Genomic DNA, 17,082 nt, shown 5'->3' with positions numbered 1-17,082 from the left:
CGCACTCTCCCTCTACACTTCGACTTAGACCCAGATTCCCTTAACCTGACTTTGGCATCGGAGGGTCCCCTGTACAAGACAGGGTCTCCTTTGTCCTTCTCTTGTGCAGGCATATAGGGCTCGGAGTGAGTGCTCGGAGCTCGGCGAGGGTAAACCAGATTTTTACATCAATAATATATATAAAACTATCGTATATTTAAATTTTTGATTAAATATGATCCGGATGTCTCACGGGTCTAAAACTATGCAGTTTTTATAAATCTAGCATAGTCTATGTCCAATTGAAACAAGCAAATAGCATATGAAGGTCAAGATCTGAAGTGTATTCAAATTTAATAAAATTCATAGCTAAGACCTCTATTCTCAAATTTCGCAGAGAGGTTGAGAAAAAAATGTTAATATTTTTAGGTACGGGCGATAGTATATAAAGATCCAAATCCAAAGTATATATAGATTCAATGAAACCCATAACTAAGATCTCTTTATCCAAACTTGTGGAGGAGTTGATAAGAGAATGTACTATTTCTTAAGTACTTTAATACAAGCGATAGCATATAAAGGCCCAAATCCAAAGTGTATTTAGATCGAACAAAACCCGTAGCTAAGATCTCCATACTTGAACCTCGTGTAGGTGTTGAAAAGATAAGCTTAATAATTATATGTATACCATTCGTAAATCGTATGCAACATACTCGTGTTCATATATTGATCAAATTCACCGCTAGTTAAAATGAAGATTCCAGAATTCACTATTGGATAAAATTCATGGAATTACTTAGAAATAAAAAAAATTTCAAAAAAAATTTGAAGAATTCCTGACTCAAGTTACTCTTAGATAAGTCCACACCATGTATTCTAGGTAAGGACGTCGGTTACGGAAAAGGAAGAGGTTAGGCAAATTTTCCTACATATATCAAACACAATCTCTATTTTATCGGATTGTATGATTTCAAAGAAAATTTAAGAAACTTCTAGTATAATACTAAGATTCAAATATCTAAAATATAAAAGATAAAAGATAAACTAAAAACAAATAAAAATGATTAGAAAAAAATAATTAATTTCCAAAATGACTAATTACAACCTTCTTCATGTAAAGACAATGGCATTTCCACCATTTTGATGGGTGCACGCAATACAAGCACATTTACAAATGGAGTATCTGAGGATCCAAAAATAGGCATGTCCATATCTCTGGTGAATGACATAATCAGAAACCGTGATGGTTTACCATTAAAAACTTCTTATATGCCACAAGTTTTGGTCAGGCTGACATTTATGTGGTCATTTAATATAGTTCTTTGTGATCTATCAATGGGTTGAATAGAAAATAAACATTCGTCGGCCCTAAGAAGTTTTTGTTGGTGGGTATTCAATCACCCATGTTTGCGGTGTGGTCATTTGGATCTACTTTATTTTTAGCGTCATGCACTAAAATGATATGTCAAAGAAGATAGCCCGCGTGGATGTAAGACGCATACATCAAGGTGAACCCATTGTAAGGGATCGATCCACCGAAGCCGTGCACGATTTTTCAAGAGATGGTTATGGTTGGACGCTGATTGGGTATATTTCCCGCCAGTCCTAGCTATGTAAGGAGAGGGGACATGAGTGGCCACAGTAATATATGGGTTTTATCCACACCATTCATACATTTTTCCGTATCATTTTAAGCTTTAGCCCAAAAAATCGCAGATACAAGGCTTAAGTGAACCACACCGCAGGAAGCAGCGGGGGTAATGACACCCAACGTTGAAACCTTCTTAGGGCCCACCGTGATAGAAAAACACAACAAATATCTGCTTAATCTAAAACTTCTATAGCCCCCAAAAAGTTTTCAACAATAAGTGCTTATCTCCATTGTGTGGTCTACTTGAGCCTTGGAACTACTTTATTTTTGGGCTTATATCATCTTGGTCTACTTGAGCCTTGCAACTACTTTATTTTTGGGCTTATATCTCAAGATGATATAGAAAAATGGATAGACGGTGTGGATTCCATTTGTATATGTACACACACTCACGCTAGTGGAATTTGACCATATATGGATACTCAAACCCCTGCCCGGGAGTCTACCACCCGAGCAAGAGTAAGGATCCTATGTGTTTGTGGGCTTCAATCACATTTTGCCTCTTTATTTGAAGGTCACGATTCAAAGGTTTAGATTCTCCTATGGCGATGTTCTGGGGTCTGGGACATCCTATGTGAGGACCCAAGATACACTGAAATCATGACGCTAGGACCTGATCTGCCGGGGGCCCGATTGGATAGCCACCATCCTAACCCCACACCAAAAACCTATGGTTGTCATCCTATCCCCATTATTCCTTTGTCTGGCCCACCTAAGTTGTGGGTCAGGCTCATTTTTATATCTAGCAACTAAAACCGAGGATAGCACCTAATGGATGGACCGGATGTTACATATACAACTGGTGGGCCCCACAAAGCTTAATTAGGTGTTTTAGGCAGCACTAAAACAAACAAGCCCTGTGGGCCCACCACACCCTCCGGGCAAAATCCACTCTGTCCATCACACCGTAGGAAACAATAGAGATGAGATGCCACCATAGGTTTGTGCTCTGGGCCACCATTGTATGCATTTGACTCATGGAAATAGATATATATATATATATATATATATATATCCCTCATCCGAAACTCAAGTGGGCCACACTGCACAAACTTGGAGGTTTTAGACACAATTTCACATTGTTTCTGTTGGTGTGGACCGTATGAGCTTTTTATTAGGCTCATATTTTAAATCCACCTTAAAAATAAGGGTTCTCACACGTTGGGTGGAGTGGATTTTACATACACATCATAGTAAGCTACACAGAGTTTGGGTGTTTTAGACAGTTTTTGTAGACCGTTCCGGTCCCATTCAATCTGACCATAGATTAGAGAAGTAATTAAGCTGTTAAACCGCATTACCTCATATGTATTTTTTAAATACTATGAGAATAATCTTACATCCTTTTCAATCTATTCGTAATAGTAAGCATGTTAGATTTTCAAGTTAAATAATGAGATTATATCCTTTAATTAGGGAGATGATTTGTCAATAGGAAATGCAGTGGGCCCTTTCTTACTTCTAATTCAAGGTTCAAAATATCATTATCATTGTATAGAAAATGAGAATGTCCCACACGCAACTACTTCTACATGAGAAAAACTATACAATCAGTCGAGTGTGGGGCTCACCATGATGTGTGTGTGGCATCCAACGCGTGCAGCAGGATGACAATCTCCCATTATTTTATATGATTGTTATTGTTAGTAGGATGGGAATCCTCTACTATACTATACCAATACCAGTTACAGGAAGTGCGTCCAAAACCCAAGCTCTGTGGAGCCCACAGTAATGTGTATGCAACATCCAGGCCGTTTGTCAGTTTAACCACCTCATGATCACCGTACGTAACAAAAATGAGCTTGTTTCAAAACTCAGATGGGCCATGCCACAGGAATGATAAAAAAAATCATGGCTGAATTATACAAATTCATGTAATATGGCCCACCTATATATTGGATTAGGCTTATATTTCGGATGTCTCTTCATCCTGGAGGGGCTCACCTAATGAATGGGTTGGATAGCATATAAACAAATGGTACACCCTATTTACGGTTCTGTGATGGACGTACGTCCCCATCCCACTGTTCCATATGGTGTGGCCCACCTGAGGTTTATATCAGTCTGATTATTTTTCATCATGTCTAACATGAGGTGTTGCAACTAATGGACGAAGTAGATGTCACAGGAAGATCATGGTGGGCCCACAGATAAATGTGTGTTGCACACTCTGCTTAGCAAGTGCGGCCGACTGGGATCCTTGTATGTATTGATGATAATGATATCTATAAATAGAGAAATACTCGCACTGGTGCGTCCAACCAGATGGTGTGTGGGCCCATCATGGTGTTTGTATGACATCTCACCTGTCCACCAAGCTTGTCCACATGAAAATGAAATGCCTCGGAAATCAGGTTGATCCAACTATCACTTTATCACTTGGACTAAGCTATAGAAAATAATGAATAACCACCCAAAAACCTCTAAATTTTTATGGGTCCCATCTAATGGTTGGAGTTACCTGATTTTTAGGGCATCCAATTTTCAATGCATTGGAACCTGATGAAGGTTGGGATGGCGTACAAATAATCCATTAAGTCCTACACACCAATTAGTTAGATGTGCAACTAATGTATGAGCATTTCTGTTCATGCTCATGCACAAATAATTAATATGTGGGACGTGGTTTTATGACATCTTGCCCACACATCGTGAAAATGGGATGTCGATCCAACTATTAAGTGGGCCATATACCATAAACCCAAAAAACCTCTATATTTATATGGGTCCCATCTAATGGTTGGATCAACTTTATTTCCAAGGCATCCCACCATTTTCATAAGGGTACCATGGTGGAAGGGTAGGATGGCATAATGGCATACAATCACCACAAGTGGGTCCCATACACTAATTAGCGGGATGTTTCCTCCTAGTTAAAAATGAAATTTATCAAATAATAAATCATTATCATCATCACTGTCTCCGTCGTCATCATCATTATCAATATTATTAGGATTATTGTTGTCATTGAGAAAAGTCCAACTCTAATTTACTGTCTAACCAGTGGATAACTTCTAACTTATCATGTATGCCTGATGTCTAACCGCTCTAAGTAGGTTGACCTAACCATAGAAAACCTCCTCTGAAATAATGATCTCCATCTACTCATCCAGTGGAGTTTTTAATGCGTAACCACTGATAAATAACAAAAAATACTGCTTTCACATTGGTTGGATCTTGAGACCAACTCATTATTATTATTGAGGCCTTCAGAGTATAATGCTTCAGGTTGCCCGAAATGCCTCTGAGTGAGAGGAATGGTGGCTTGCTTTTGTAGCTAAGCTTTACGGGAAATACCGACTCCTTTCTCAGTACAATGGACTTGCCCGGGGCAATATTGGCCTCAATTTTCCTCATAACCGAGGCAAAAAGGGCACTGAACCAGTGAACTCTGAGGGCCCACCATGACACGGCATTCGCTCCATCCATCTCCTATGATAAATTATTTTAGAATGGGACCAAAATAGTAGGCTCATTCAACACTCCAATGATCCATAATGCATGGATCAGTGATAATGGGACCATTTACCTTTGAAATCTTATCGTGGCCCACTGTGATGAGTTCGGTAGCCTCATGAAGGCTTCACTGATAGACGTCTTTAAGAAATTATTTTTCGGCCCACTTCCATCAATGAGTTTCCAAAAATGATGGACAGATTTTTAGCCTCGGTTACCAACCAACCGAGGCAAAATGATAGACTTTTGACTTTAGTTACTCACCAACCGAGATAAAAGGGTAGACATTTGGCCTCAGTTGTTCATCAATTGAGGCAAAAGGGCAAACTCTTAGCCTCAGTTGCTCACCAACTAAGGCAAAAGAGCAAACTTTTGGCCTCAGTTTCTCACCAATCGAGGCAGCATGGGAGACTTTTGGCCTCAGTTTTCAATAACCGAGGCAAAAGGGTAGACTTTTGGCCTCAGCTGCTCACCAACTGAGACAAAAGGGTAGACTTTTAGCCTCAATTTTCAATAACCGAGGCAAAAAAGCAGGCTTTTGGCCTCGGTTTTCAATAATCAAGACAAAATGGCAGACTTTTGGCCTCAGTTGCTCACTAACCAAGGCAAAAGGGCAGACTTTTGGCCTCAGTTTCTCACCAACCGAGGCAAAAGGGCAGACTTTTAGCCTAAGTTTCTCAACAACCGAGGCAAAAAGACAAACTTTTAGCCTCAGTTGCTCACCAACCGAGGCAAAATGGCAGACTTTTGACCTCGGTTTCTCAACAACCGAGGCAAAAGGGTAGACTTTTAGCCTCAGTTGCTCACTAACCGAGGCAAAAGGGCAGACTTTTGGCCTCAGTTGCTCGCCAACCGAGGCAAAAGGGCAGACTTTTGGCCTCAATTCTCAACAACCGAGGCAAAAGGGCAGACTTTTGGCCTTAGTTGCTCACCAACCGAGGCAAAAGGGCTGACTTTTAGCCTCAGTTTCTCACCAACCGAGGCAATAGGGAAGAGTTTTGGCCTCAGTTTCTCATCAACTGAGGCAAAAAGTGAATTTTTAACCTCAATTCCTTTACAACCGAGGCTAAAAACCATATTTAGCCTCCTTTTTTTGAACCGAGGCTAAAAAATTGAGGCTAAAGGCCTACTTTCTTGTAGTGATTATGTTCCACACAACACCAACTAGATAGGCTAGTGTGTAAGCAGTTTTTGCTAATACACAACTAATCGACATGTGAGGCCCACCATAGCTGTATGACAACTCACCCACCAACAAAAGGTTGTCCCACCATGAAGATAAGATGCCACAAAAATCAGGTCGATCAACTATCAAGTGGGCCACACTGTAAACCTTGAAACCTTCATATGGGTCCCATTAATGGTTGGATCAACTTTATTTATCAAGCATCCCATGCGTTTTCATTAGGGGGTACGAAGGTGTGATGGCATACAATCACCACAATTGGGTCCCACAAACCAACAAGATGCATGTATCCTTAAAATTAAAAAATTAAAAATTATTAAATAATAAATCATCATCATCGTCATTATTATCTTTATTATCGTCATCATTGTCATCGAGAATAGTAAGACAATAATTTACTATCTTTACTATCTAGCTGCTGGGTGGATAACTTCTAAATTGTAACAAGTGCATGACATCTAACTGGTCTAAGTAGGTTGGCCTAACGATGGGAAACCTCTTGTGAAAGATGCACTCCATCCACTCATCTGGGGGACTTGAGACCATCTTATTTACTAATACTACTACTACTAATAATTAATAATAATAATAATAATATTATTATTATTATTACTATTATTATTGAGAAATGCTTCAATGCTTCCAAAGTTATATGGATCTTGGTTGCCTATATTTAGTTATATCATCTAATCAATCGATTTGAAGTGTCCATCAAGTCCAAGACACATTTCTCAGGCTATCATGCAAAAAATCCATATTATCTACTCCATCGTGGATTTGACCTTATTTTCTATAGCCATCATTTTCCCAACTCATGGATGGGATGACTACCACAGCCTGACAAAAGTAATCCTTTAGAATCATAAGCAATCCATCTTGGTCTTGGACAAATAGATAGGCCAAATTGTTGATTGGATCCAAACCATCAAATTACTGTGATGCTTGCATGGTTGCCCTGAAATGTGGGTTGTACCCAATGAACAGTCTAGATCAATAGAGTAAACAATCCAAGTGTCCTAATACAACTAGTTGCATTATAACATAAGTGCTCTGAGAGCACTGGAGAATTTCTCATCATCATCATCAGTTATAATGTGCAGAAGGTTTCAAGTCTAACCCGTCGGACCATAATTTACAGGTCCCAATTAAAAACTTCCAACCTGTCATGTTCATGCAACGTCCAACCCTTTCAATAGGTTGGTTTCACTGTGAAGATCTTCCTGTGTAAAAATCAGCCTCATCCACTCGTTAGGTGGGCCACACCAAAAAATAAAAATTGATAATAACAAAATGCAATTGTGGCTCATTGACTGGATGTGGCTGATTTTTGTACAAGGTAATTAATCTCAACTATTAGATGGTTTGGATGTCACCCAAGTATAGAGAGTTTGAACATCGGGGTCCCTACCCATGGCTCATTGGTAGACCCTCTTGGTTTCAACACTTAGTGATGGTATGGTTTGAGTACCCATATGGTGTGTGTTGGTAATATATATATATATATATATATATATATATATATATATATATATATATATATATATATATAGTATATATATGTATATATATAGATATATACGTATATATATATATATACGTAGATATATATATATATATATGTATATATATATATATGTATATATATATATATATATATATATATATATATATATATATATGGAAAAGGTTTTATATGGTCGAGCTGTGTGGGCCCCACCATGACGTATGTCAAACATCTACCCCATCAGACAGATGCACCATTCCATAGTAGGCCTAGGGTTTAAAAATCAAGTCAATCCATGACTTTTGTGGGCCACACCACATACAAAAGTTGAGAGGGGTTATCCTCCATTAAAACATTCATAATTATTTTTTGGGCCCACCGAGATGTGGTTCACAAATCCAACCCATCCATCATGTGTGTCCTACTTGAATGAGGGGTAAGACCAAGTTTTAGATGCATCCAAATTTCAAATAGGCCCCACCAAGTACTTTTATATGTTTTAGGCATGTCTTCACATGATTTTAGATGGTATGGCCCACCCGAATTCCATATACAGATGATTTTTGAGATATCCCATAATTTAAAGGGGACCCATCAAATGCACGGTATTGATGTTCGACATACATCATAATGGAGTTCACACATCTCGACCTCATGGGGAGATCTCATGAGCTCGAAAGTATAGAACCTTTTCCCATATATATATATAGAGAGAGAGAGAGAGAGAGAGGGAGAGAGAGAGAGAGAGAACATTTTGAAAACTCATTACATATTATGTGAATCCAAAATGTAAACGGTCTACCTGATGTGGCAACCATGAAACCCCCGAGTCTCAGCTTTTACTTTGTTTCAAAACTTTGGTAGCGATGGAAAAAGAAAACATTTTCCTGTCTTAATTTATATCTCTATTTTCTATGGTTCACCAGATTTTAAATTAGGGTGGAAATTAGACATTATGGTTTGACGGGACGCCGCATCACATGAACCGTTCAGATTAGATGCCCATGACATGTGTGCAAAGGTGCACACTTGCACAGGTGGACTGACGTAAGTTATGGTCCAACCCGTTGGACCTCCGACCTTTTCATTAATGTGGTAGTGACGAGGATGATGACACCAGTGATGTTGTCCACACCACATATAGCAACACCATCAATAGAGATTGTGTAATCTCTTATCCTCTATTCATTCAAAGCAGGTGCAATTTATACACAGTACCTTTTCCACCGTTCCTTTGTAAATTTTTGTAGCGGTCGTGAGCCGTTTTTTGATTGATCCTATAGTCTAAACCGTCAATCTGGTGTGCCCCACCGAAGATCCCATGAAGTTGGTCAATTGCTGCACATTTTTTACATCAATACTACACATGTATTGGCTTCCAGTAAAAGGTTGGAATTATCCGTTCTGAGATATTTCCTCCGCATACCTCATCAATGGTGTGGTCCATGAAATAAGCGGTTTGGATCACTGAAGCGTGGACCATATACAAGCAAGGATTGGTGTGCACTTACGAACCGTGTAGTTGCTAGTGACCCAATAACTCATGAGAAATAATGGGAATCAGCCCACCATGGTTGATAGATACACCCTTCTTTTCTAATTTTGGTAATAAATTAGTACAAAAATAGACTACTAATTAAAGATTATAATAAAACTAAGGGCCTGTTTGGCCAGGCGGATTAAGAGGGATGGGATGGATTTTAAGGTAATGATGGTGGTGTCAGTGGATTGGTTTAAGATCCATGGGATTGCTATATCTTGGGACAAGTTCACTAGTTTGTTTGGCACCCCCAAAATATCTCGGGACTTTACCTTCCAATCTGTCCAACCAAACATGCCCCAGGCATGATTGAACGGGATTAAAAGGGATGGGATCAATTTTAAGGTAATGATGGTGATGTCAATGGATTAGTTTAAGATCCATGGCTTTGCTATGTCCTGAGACAAGTTCATTGGGTCTGTTTGGCTCGTTTGGCATATCCTGAGATTTTAGCATCCCATCCCTCCTAATCCCATGGAATCTGTCCAACCAAAAACGCCCTAATAGAAATGCTCCACCGCTCCCATAGGATGTAAGTTGTAATGCTCCTAGTTGCATTGACTTGAACAGTCCAACATATTGATCTGTATCCTCCTGTTGGTTCAAGACACATTTTATAGACTGTCATGCAAAATAATACTGATTGATGTTCTAATCCATCCTCCGTTTGGCCTTATTTTCTGTAGCCATCACTTTTTCAGCTATGGATGGGATACTTAAGATTGCCTAATAAAATGATTTTAAGAATCATAAGCAATCTACAATGTTTCCTAACAAATAAATAGATCAAAAATCTTGATTGGACCTCTATGTATTTTTTGCATAAATTATTCTTACAGTCATGTTAAAAGTCATTAATCAAATAATTAACATTTATCAAATTAGCATGGCGCTTTCATCATAGCCCGTGAAATATGGCTAAGACATAATGATCAATGGTATGAAGCAGTTTAGCCATTATAACTACTTTCTCTTTACGCTAGAGGAGGATACATGTACATTTGAATACCATTAGGTAATAGTACGTCCATGCTTATCATTTCAAAATTATTAGCATCCATTACTACTATAGAAAAATTGAACTAATCTCTCGCATGAGAAGAGTATCAATTATTTACCAGTGATATCCATCCGAGCTGAGGTCATCCAAGTCGGGCAAAAATATCATTCATAGGGGACAGCCCATCCATTTCACAATGTAAATTTGGGCCTGTTTGGCCAATTGCATTAGGTGGGATTAAGGTGGATGGAATTGTAAAAATTACAATAAGGGCCTGTTTGGCCGGGTGGATTGGAAGGGATTGAATGGTATTAGGGTGGATGGCATGGATTTCTAGGTAATGATGGTGTTGTCGGTGGATTGTCTGGAGATCCATGGGATTGATATATCCCTGGATTGCTACATCCAGTCTATTTGGCGCGCCTGGCCAATCCTGGTATTAAACCTTCTCATCCCTTCTAATCCCTCGAACCAAACACGTCCCAGGCAAATTTGAAGGATTAGGATGGATTTGATGGGATTTAAATGTAATGATGGTGTTGTCAGCGGATTGTCTTGAGATACATGGGATTGGGATCAGATCACTGACTCTGTTTGGCACGCCAGGCCAATCCCGAGATTTGACTTCCAATCCCTTCCAATACCATCCAATCCCTTCCAATCCGACCGGCCAAACGGGCCCTAAATGCTTGGGTAAAGTATTGTTCTTGTATTGGGTGTATCTCATGTTTTTTAATATTATGCTCGGATTGTATGCATTAAAAAATAAATTTCTTGATTTACCTTCAAATTGCATTTGGATTGAACCTATATGAAGCAAAAATCCATCATCCTTAGGATTAGTTGTCCCATTGCACACTTTCTATTACAAGGCTAATTTTCCCAAGTCTATAAAGTTAATTTTAATCCCATCTCACTATCCCGCCAAACATATCATTCCAAATTTCAAAGTGGACTTAACAACGCAATCCCATTTAATACAACTTAATGCCATTGTCTAGCATCTCAGAATCTCAAGTAGACCACGTTACTAGAAAACAGTTTGGATGTTAGAAACGGACTTTACCCATAAACATGGGGAACGGATAAGAAACGGAAGCGGATTGTGTACTGAGTAACTCAGTACAGTAAGCGTACTGAGTAAACTCCATGGGCCCCTGTGTCATTCATGTATTATATCCACTCCGTTCATCTATTTTAACACATAATTTTAGGGCTTCATTCAAAAAATGGAGCATATCCAAATCTCAAATAGAACACATCACCAGAAACTGTGTGAATTGAACATCTACCATTGAAAAATTCTTGGGGACAACAGAGGTTTTAGATCAAGCTTATATTTATGTTTTCCCTTCATCCATGTCCTTCTGATCTTATGAACAGGTTGGATGACAAATAAACATCATTGGAGGCCTTAGAAAATTTGCAACGGTTGAAATCAATAGTTCCACTTTTTCCAGTGGTATGGCCCACTTGAGCTTTGTATATGCATCAATTATGGGTTTAACCCATAAAATGATCTAGAAAAATGAATGAATGGCGTGGATAAACTACATGCATTCGCAATGGGCCCAACTGAGTTTACTCAGCACGTTGAGAGCGTACCGAGTAACTCAGCACACAATCCGATTTCATAAGAAATGAAAGTGGATTGTGTACTGAGTTACTCAGTACAGTAAGCGTACTGAGTAAACTCAGTGGGCCCCTGTGTCATTCATGCATTATATTCACCCCGTCAATCTATTTTAACACATAATTTTAGGGCTTCATTCAAAAAATGGTTTGGACATGTGGGAGAGAATCCGATCATTCATCAGGTTTGGACCTTGTTCCAGAAACCAAGCCTGCCTACTCCTATGTGTCCACCCGTGTAATGGACAAATGGACGGCTAAAACAAAAGTGTCCGTATCTCTCGTGGACGCGGATTGCGTCTGTGGAGCTCACCTTGATGTAAGTGTTTCATCCAGTCCGTTCATGGCTTTTCTCAGATCATTTCAAGGTAGTTTTATAAAATTGAATCAGGTACACAACTCCAGTGTACCACACCAAAGGAAGCTGCAGTGATAATGACACCCACCGTTGAAACCTTTCTAAGGGCCACCGTGATGGTTTTTTTTACCATACAACCTATTTATAAGGTATTTAGAAGTGGATGAAGTGAAAAAACAAATATCAGTTTGATCCGAAACTTCTCCAGCTCCCAAGAAGTTTTTAATGGTGGGCGTTCAATCCCCACTTTGTAGTTCAGTTAAGATCTTTACCTGCATAATTTTTTGGATCATACCTCAAAATGATCTTATAAAAACGATGAACGGCGTGGATAAAACAATTACATCACTATGGACCCCACATAGCCCTGGTAGGACGCAATCCGCGTCCATCTCTCGCACGCTTGCCGCATAATGCGTATTTGCGCGAATCGCATTGCTTACAAGTTCCGTACAATCATTCCTCTTTTCTCACGCATGAAAAGCGAGAAACTGAAAATGGGGAGTTTGGTCAGCGGTCAATAGCTGAGAAGCCGCCTTAGTAGAGCCGAACATGAGCAAGAGCCGAGAGCCGAGCCAGTAGAGCGTACTCCAGTGAGGAGAAACCGGCGATGAGAACGTAACTCGCGCGACTGAGATGAATAATATACATCGCCCCAAATATCATGTATTTTTGTACTTTTATAAAATCTGGTCTATTCAAAAGGTGAGACCCACATATAAAATACAATATTAAAAATCAATACCATTAAATGAATATGAAGGTCCAAAATTCGTATGAATTAATATTTTTTGCATTTTTTTCAAAAAAATAGTCTACCTCATCAGAATTCCAGAACAATTTTAGGATCACGGAAGTTCCATATCTGTATCCACATGATGGATGTTTTAGATCTCTTACATGTATTCTATTTTAGCATGTGTGAAGGGAAGCCCGTAAGCATATCACTCGCGACAGCCGGCGTATGGATTCCAGAAGAAGACCGCATTGACCATGGTTAGGTGAAGCAAGTACGAATCTTGACCATGGTTAAGTTAATTAGAAAAACCAGAGCAATGGTTAGGCAGGCAGCCACACATCATTGAGAAAATTGTAAACCGGACACAAGTGATGATTGATCAGCTCTCTCTGCCAAAGAACCTGAACCGTACTCGCTCGTGTGAGAAACATGGAGATTATTTCTCATCGCATGTGATTAAAAATCGTACGTGTTAAATATCTGGTCCATCCATACAATACGGATTCATGTGGTCATTCCTTGATCCAAAAATCAAAACCAAAATACAAATTAAAAGGCCATAATCATCGCTGAATATAGACGTCTGATACCAATTTTTCTTATAGATGACTGTATGTTTTTTTATCATCAGTTCAGACTTTTAATAAATTAATAAAATAGTGGGTCTCACAAGATGAACGGATTGGATATTAAATACGTATACTAATTTCACACGTGTAAGAGGCGAGTGAACTCCGTCGGTTCACCTTACGATTTCTATACATATCTATATAACCACATACTCATCCCTCAACCGCTGTACTGTAAAACGCTGGAAAAGGCCTTGTTTCCGCATTTCTACTCTGGTCTTTCTCTCTTCGCCTTTTCAAACCCGAGCTCTGGAAAAAGATCAAAGGAAAGAGAGAAACAGAAGCAAAAGGGAGAAAGGAAAATGATTGTGGGAAAGGAAGATCTAGGACTGAGCTTGAGCTTGAGCTCGTCGGAGAATCGCAATGCATTCCTGTTAAATCTCATGCCTTCGACGATCGCGTCGTCGTCCCCTTCGACTTTCACGCTGCAGAGAAGCTCGTGGAACGACGTTCTGTCATCAGCAGCTGGTATTTTTGAGATTTGCTTTCTGCATGCTTGGATCGGATACGCTTTTCTTCTTTTGCGTTTTTTTTCGCTAGGAATCTCCAGATCTGATGAAATATCGGGTTTCTGTGACTTCCTTTGGCGATTTTTCTGCTTTTTTGAGTCGCGATAGATGTGTTCGTGGGATTTTTTTATATTTTTTTTTTCGCTGCGATTCAAACGATTGTAGCGATTTTGCTGAGATTCCACGGATTCTCGTCGGAAATGAATCCAATCAATTGATATGAGAGAACCACTCGATTTGTAGTTTTCGTGTACCTAAACCGCATATGAACCACATAATCTATGATCAGGTCCGTTCGTACAGTGCAGCCCAGCTGGGATGGCTAATGCTGTCAAAATCGCGAGCTGGACAATCCGATGGGCTTTGCTATTAGCTTGGATTTACGGTAGACGTCCATATAAATGAAGGGTCCTGATCAGGCCGTGTGTCTGAAGCGGGCCCTAGAGCTACGATTTCAGAAAGTCTTACGACTTTCCAACCTAATTTTCAGATCTTTCATTTCGGAGTCTCTCTATCAGAACAAACTTCGCCTGACTTGAACCAAATCCATGCAGAGCGGAATTCCGAGATCTACAGAGGCGAGACTCAATCTTTCCTGAAAGGGATCGACGTGAATCGGATGCCGTCGACGGCCGACTGCGAGGAGGAAACTGGTGTCTCCTCTCCAAACAGCACTGTATCGAGCGTGAGTGGGAAGAGGAGCGAGCGGGATCCGATCGGAGAGGAGAATGAAATCGAGAGGGCTTGCTCTCGAGGGATCAGCGACGAGGAAGACTGCGACGCGTTATCAAGGAAGAAGCTCAGGCTTTCCAAAGACCAGTCGGCCGTGCTTGAAGAGAGCTTCAAAGAGCACAACACTCTCAACCCTGTAAGCAGAAAACTCCCCTGTTTCTCATCTTTTCTTCTTTCATCTCAGGGTATTTTCGTCACAAGAAGGAACGGCAAGGATAAAAATTTTCTGGAATAATAAATAGAGGTCGTTTAGTCATTAATGAAAAAGTGCTCACTAAATACAAACGTACAACGTCATCCCCGATCGCACTCTTTCTAATGGGTGGGTATCATCGAGTGCCCATCTTCTGCGTTGAAGGCACTGAAAAATTCAGTGCCGTCCCTTCTAATTGGTCCACGTCATCCCCTGTTACTCTGGTTAACATGATATGCCGGATTTCTCTCTCCCAAGATAGATTGTCTACTACACAACAAGCGTATGGAATTTTTTTTGGGCCCCACAATGATTTATGTTTTAAATCCACACCGTCCGTAATCTTTTTTAGATCATTGTAAGAGCATAAGCCCATTAAAAAAAAAGGCACATCCAAAGCTAAAGCGGACCATTACACATAAAACAGTAAGGATTTAAGAAGTTTATTAGCCATCTAACCTCTTCACAAGGTCGCATGGACCTGGATGAAGAGAAAACATAAATATCAGCTTAATCAGAGCCTTCTGTGCTCCAAGAAGTTTAATCCAAACCATTCATATGACGAGTTTCCATTGGAATGTTGGAAATCCAGCAAAGCTCTTAATCGGATTATTTCAAGTCTTTTGCTTTCAAAGGTTGTGGATTATCCCATCGTATCTTATTACAATGCGTGGGGATGTATTCGAATTGCCGAGCCAATGCATTTACATAGCTCAAAGATACACATACGCGTATCCAATGATTCTCGGTTGGCTGACCCGATCAGCACCCTCTGCACGTGTATCTAATTTTTACACGCTCGGTCTTACACGTGTAAATAGTAACACGTGCTTTTGGGCGTCCCCACACCAAGTAGATGAGTCCACCGTTCACACATCCAGATAGGAGGAGGATCTATGGGTACCCCCATTTTCCATTTCGAGTTTTGAAATATATAGCACACAGCCATTTTTCCATGGGTATGTGGATACTGTAGAACTGTAGAAAGAAAGTAATAGAGAATAGAGAAGGGAAGGAAGAAAGGGAACTGATTTTCCCGTTATTTTGTGTGGAAACCAAAACAGAAGCAAAAGCTGGCGTTGGCAAAGCAGCTGAATCTCCGTCCTCGACAAGTCGAAGTCTGGTTCCAAAACCGCAGGGCAAGGTGAGACCGATTGGCTTGTGGAAATTTTCTCTTTGAAATAATACACTTGTAGAGTTCGCATCGAGATATCTATAAATTTCTTCTTTTTTCTTCTTTTTTTTCCTTTTTACTTTTAACTAATCTGCGGTGGATGGAAAACGGAACAGGACGAAGCTGAAGCAAACGGAGGTGGACTGCGAGTTCCTGAGGAGGTGCTGCGAGAACCTGACGGAGGAGAACAGGAGGCTGCACAAGGAGGTGCAGGAGCTGAGAGCCCTCAAGCTCTCTCCTCAACTCTACATGCAAATGACTCCTCCCACCACCCTCACCCTCTGCCCTTCCTGCGACCGCGTCTCTCTCTCCGACCCCAGGCCGCAACAGCACCACCACCACCACCTTCCCACCCCCTCCTCCTGGGGTGCAGCCCCGATCGTCCGCGCTCTCGATGCTCCTCATCCTTCCCGTTCATGACGATATTGAAAGGGCACTTTGGTCATTCTAAAAAAAAAAAAAACGTTTTAACTTAAAAAAGTGCTAACCGAAATGAGGGAGGGGTAGGTGGGCTACAGGCAGTCGCGCATGCTAGCTGCTTTTATCTCGAATTTTATGAGATCATCACATCATGCGGATTTGCTTGTTTGCTGGGTGACGTTTATCTTCTTCTTCCTCCCCTTTTTTTTCTATATTTTTTTCTCCGTTTTTGTTCTATATATATATATATATATTATTTGAGAGAGACCTTGAGTAGTAGGTTTGACGAGTCAAAACATCGTAATACATTTGTATTCACATCCCCCACCTGCTTTGTATAGCTTTCTTCCTCTCTCTTTTTTTTTTCTATAATCTAATCT

At 40.1% G+C, this 17,082-nt stretch overlaps 1 pseudogene; it reads left to right on the top strand.

Moving 5' to 3' along the window:
• The first annotated feature begins 13,838 nt into the window (after positions 1 to 13,838).
• LOC131233078 (homeobox-leucine zipper protein HAT4-like) lies at positions 13,839 to 16,944 on the top strand (annotated as a pseudogene).
• Positions 16,945 to 17,082: the final 138 nt, after the last annotated feature.

Source organism: Magnolia sinica, chromosome 18 (assembly GCF_029962835.1).
Source record: "Magnolia sinica isolate HGM2019 chromosome 18, MsV1, whole genome shotgun sequence".
Lineage (NCBI taxonomy): Eukaryota > Viridiplantae > Streptophyta > Magnoliopsida > Magnoliales > Magnoliaceae > Magnolia > Magnolia sinica.
Note: the sequence above shows the minus strand (reverse complement) of the source record. Positions and strands in the feature narration are given on the sequence as shown.